Genomic DNA, 5,026 nt, shown 5'->3' with positions numbered 1-5,026 from the left:
GGGGCACGCACGGCCCCCGCGGAGCCCCGGGTGCGGAGGATGGGAAATCCCCCCCCTCCCTCACCGCCGCGGCCGTGGGGGGGTGCCCGCAGGGGAGGGCAGGCGGCTGGGCCCCTCCCTCCGCCCCGCGCCGGTGGCACGTGTGGCTTGAACTGCAGTAACCTGCGGGGGGGTGAAGAGCCCTCGGCCGACGCCGCTCTTAAAGGGGCCCTGCCCGCTTGGACCCCCCCAGCCGGGGTGCCAGGAGTGACCGCAGCTCGGGACAGACCTGCCTCCGGCCGGTGCCCTTTATCCTGGGGATGGACCCACCTCCAGCCGGCCCCGGTGCCCTAAAAGACGCAGCCCTTGATCCTAGGGGTGGATTTGCCTCCAGCCTTCCCCCCTGCGCTTGGCTCTGGGATGCCCGTAGGTCTGGTGCAGAGCCTGGCTCTGGACTCTAGGGAAGACCCCTGGCCATATCCTGATCAGGGAGTCGGAGGCTGCATTTAGTCTGCAGGGTTGCGTCTGGGCAGATCTGAGCTCAGACCCCGGCTCCGCGCTGGCACCTCCGCGCTGTTTGCTGCCCGGCTTCGCTACGCGCGGAGTCGGCAGGGGAATTGCTAGGAAGCGTCTTGGGGGAGGCTGGTGATTGTAATGGAGTTACTCTGTATTTGTGCCGGTGTAATACGGATCAGGTCCGCAGTGCCAGCTGCGGCGAGCTTCCTAAGGGTGCCGGAGAGGGGACTGGATGGGTGGGGAGGGTAGGAAAGTCACGCTTATCCTTATTCCCATGCTCTTGGGGGTTTTCTGGGGTTACCATAGTCTTCCCGGCCGGACTGGGGCAGCCGTGGGCACCACTGGCAGCCCCAAGCACACCGTGTTGGCCTGAGACGACGCACTACTGGGGAGGCAGGGCAGATTGGCGGTGCAGGAAGCCCATGGCCCGCTTTGGTGGTTTTCAGTCGTGTCAAGGCTTTGACAGTGCAGCATCCCAGGTTCGGCGATGCCGGCAACGGTCACGTTACCGAGTTGGGCTGTGATAGTTTATGGACCCCGTCTTTCAAAGGACTCTGACACATTACATGATTGTGGCTGCGTAAGTGGCATTGCACCGGCGTATACACACCAGAGAAATCGGCTGCCAAGCAAGGGTAACGTAGAGCAGCGGGGTCATGTCGAGTCCAAGCCCTGCCTGAGGCAGGATCAGCCCCGTCCAAACCATCCCAGACAAATCCGTTGTGTAGCCTCTTAGTCTTAGCAAAACTGCAGTCAACCCTGGCGCAACACAAGGCCTAGCACCCTCACCGCAGATGAAGCAGGGGGGCCTTGGCAGCCAGCGTCTTGCAGCTGTAAAAGGTTGTTACCATGTGCTCATTCTGGGGCAGAATTACCCCTGGAAGAAATCACGGAGGGGCAAATTACCAGTGTAAGATACCCTGGTTTAGGTCTCGTCTGTCAGCATCCATCCTGGAGTATCTGTTTGCTAAAGGCAAACCCGCCGTTACCTGCTCCCCTGCCAGATAATAGCAAGGTGCCCTGGGAGAGCTGCGTGTCTGCTCCTACCCCCAGACTAGTTCCCACCAGCATATCAAAAGCAGCGCAGATGATGTGGGGGGCATGTGTTTGTCTTCCCAGAGCCTGATGTAGGTACAAGGCAGCAGGGGTGTGTGTGTCATAATAATAATAATAATAACACCCCCACTCGGCTGCACACACTTTTCTCCCTGGGGAGGGGACAAGAGAACAAACAGTGCTTTGCAGATGTTAAGTCACATTGCTTAATGCAGGCCTGGAAGATGCTCAAAAGTACGGGGATGAGTCTGGTACAAGGAAGAGAATTCACTGGATCAAATTGCCCTTTCGCAGTTGCGGCGCGTCCTCACTGCTCTTGGCTTTAAGCTGCTGGATGTCCCTGGGCTCGGCTCTCTCCTTGACAGGGCCCTGTCTGCAGGAGAGGAGAGGAAGGCTTATTATAGGAGGGGATTTGGAAAAAGCTGTGCTCACTTGGGGGCGGCAGCAGAGGAAGTGAAGCAGAGCCAGGCAAATTCTTGAAGGTGCATCTAAGTACCCCGTCAGGAGGAAAAGATCTTTCTCTTTCCCTGCAGACGAGGGGGAGTGAGAAACCTTTGGTGGGAATCTCAGGAGAGGGCAGTTTTAATAAAAACCACCTCGTCTTAGACCTCAGGACAAGAAAGAGGCAGCGGGGAAGAGAGTGGGTTATAGGAATGAGGTCATGGAAAAGAGAAGACGCTTCAAATGCATTCGTACCTGACACAAGCACCCTGCTGATCGACTAAGAATTTGTACCTTGACTTGCGGGGCTTTGTGCTCGCTTTATAACTCCGATGAGAAGCGTTTTTTAACATGGGGAGTTTTCCACTCTGTGCTCTCTCTTGATACCCAAACCCAGGTCCTTTATTTCTAACTGTGGGGGGCAGAAGGGGAGTGACATTGTCCTCCCTTAGTCCCAGAACTGGGATCTGAAATCCAAACGCTTTCAAAATTTGTGAGTTGGGAGAGAGGGGGCAGGTTTACATCTGAATTTCCCCATCTGACCCTCTCCCGCCCCATGGTTTTGGTTCTGATCCTGATGAGGACATAGCGGAGACCTCACAAGAACAGCGATTTTTCTCATTTCCAACATCGCGATGGGATTCAGAGTTTGATGCCACTCTCCTCCCCCCGACATGCAGCGCCAGCCCCAAGCCCTAAGCGAGCGCTGTTTGCTCAGCTAGCATACCTCCACTTCCAGTCTGAACTCTGGCTGACATCATAAATAAGCACGAGCCATTTTTGAGGATTAGGAGACAGGGGGAGGAAGAGAGAACGAGAGTCTGTAGCATGCGAATCATTCTTAATAACGGTATTTTCCTAGAGCAACTGTTAAGCTTTCTCTTTCAGTGACATCCAGGTTTGTCGAGCGGGCTAAGCTTGCCGGCTCAGTTTTCTTTGAAAAAGGAGGGTAGGCTGATTCCTTCGCTTGGTTTCATCTTAATTATTGTTACTTGAGGTTCAGCCTCTGGCGTTTCGCATCCTCGGGTGTTTGTGCATAGACGGATTTCTACGCGTTACGGGTCCTATTCACCTGGCAGGGGCTCGAATCTTTCTTTTCCACGCACGGAGGCAGCTCCAAGTCCGTTCCTTGGCGATAAGCAAAGCATGTTTCAGATCAGGAGAACGTAGATCATTTTGTTCTTGGCTGCATTGCTGCTCTCTGGCTGGTGTGGATAGGATGAGGACCAGCTTGCTGCTTTACCGGGCCAGGTGCCTGTCTCGGACAGCGCTCAGGCTTCCTTTTGAATGAATGGTTTGCATCCTGCTGTAGACAAAACCGTAGACTTAGGACAGCCTGACCAGTATGTTCCTTGGTCCCATATTGGTAGGGAATTGTGTGGTGAACCATCTGATCCATCCTCAGCTCCAATCTATTTGGCAAGCCAAGTTAAGGCTTGTTTGGGAACATCTACACATGCACTTTAATGCGCATTAGCCTATTTTAATGCACGTTAAAACATCACAACCCCCCTCATGCTCTTTCACGAATGTGCAGTAAAATAGGCTAATGCACATTTTTCTAGTACATCACAACGGTGGGCACTTTTACGCGTGCTCCGGGGGTGGAGGGTGGCGCTTTAATTAGAGTGGCTCCAAGAACTGCTCTAATTAAAGTGCCACCGTGTCTTGTATATCAGCAGCTCTACCCCTAGAAACAGCAGCAGGAGCGCTCGATCTAAAGCTTCTTCGCCGAGCTTTAATTCAAGCGCTGCCCCCCGCCATTTTTAAGCATGGGGATGCTGATGCATGAGACGCAGGAGGCTGCTGGAGCGCGGTAATTGCCACGCACCAGCGGACTTGGTTAATTCACACTTGTGAAGAAGCGCCTGGAGGTACTAGGTTTAATGCGCAATACCTAAAGCGCATTAATGAATGTGTAGACACGCCTGTTCCCTATATTATTTGTCACCAGTCCAGATCAAAATGCTTCAGAACGTCCCATGAGAGCTCACTCCTCAGACTGATGGATAGCACCCTCTTTTGTGATAGTCACCTCCGCAGCTGATCATAAATAAAAGGGGGGATGTATTTTTTGTTGTTGCTGACATTTCAAATTCTTGCAGGGCGGGGGAAATACCTGCCCCCTCTAGAAGCTGCCTGGAAAAGCACCAAAAAGTGTTTGGTGCAAATCCCTTCTTGCTGAAAAGTTGAAAATGGATTTTTTTTTTTAAATTTTGAACCAGCTCTGTTCGTCTTGAACGTTTCTTGTCTTCGGTCTGTTGCTCTTAGCAAGACCCTCTTGGATTCTGCTAAGCAGGCCTCCTCCTCCTCCCAGCTCCTGTCTCGCTGTCCTTGTTCGAAATGCATGAGCCTACCTGCATAGTGAGATAACAGCAGATGTCAGGAAGGACGGAGGATCGAGCCTGCCGCTCTTCTAGGCTCCAGAGACAGATGCCCGGGTGGTATGAATAGCGGTGATTCCTATGAATTTAAAAAAGCCTTGAGTCTTCCTAGCTCGGCCATAGCGTGTGGTCTGAGAAAAGCCACTTTGCTACTTGGGCCTCAGTCTCCCCCTCCATAAAATGGGGTAGCTACTTTCCATCTTCCACAGGGCGGCTCGGAATTTAACCCTTTCAGGCCCTAGGAAGCACTTTGAGACACTTGGCTGCAAGGTGCGTGGGAAGAACAAAGCCACATTAACAAGCAGCCCTCCGCATCCCCCTTCTACGTATAGCTAAAGCTCCCCTGCGGGAGGCTGTCAAAGTTAATACAAGCCGGAGAGAGACCATGGAAGCACCGTGGAAATTTCTGCTAACCAAAGACAAACATTTCTCTGGAGGTTGTCAGCTATCGGGTTTACACCGAAGTCAGCGACGAGCCTTAGCTGGCTCTTAAAACACATTATCACCAGCGAGTTTCTCCGGGAAACTTGGATGGACAGAGCACACCGACACTGATGGTGCGTTTTCTCACCCAGCGATTCCCTACCACGGTGCTGGGAGCTCCTTTCAGAGGCACGGCACCATATTTGCATGGGAAGGTGTGGAAACCC

General features: G+C 53.2%; 1 protein-coding gene across 1 annotated transcript in view; it reads left to right on the top strand.

Moving 5' to 3' along the window:
* The window catches only part of LOC109304093 (cytochrome P450 26B1), a 26,717-nt gene that overhangs the window by 815 nt on the left and 20,876 nt on the right, over nt 1-5,026 (top strand). The gene's annotated exons all lie outside the window — the stretch shown is intronic.

This window comes from Gavialis gangeticus, unplaced genomic scaffold, assembly GCF_001723915.1.
Source record: "Gavialis gangeticus isolate Ggan-Ray unplaced genomic scaffold, GavGan_comp1, whole genome shotgun sequence".
Lineage (NCBI taxonomy): Eukaryota > Metazoa > Chordata > Crocodylia > Gavialidae > Gavialis > Gavialis gangeticus.
Note: the sequence above shows the minus strand (reverse complement) of the source record. Positions and strands in the feature narration are given on the sequence as shown.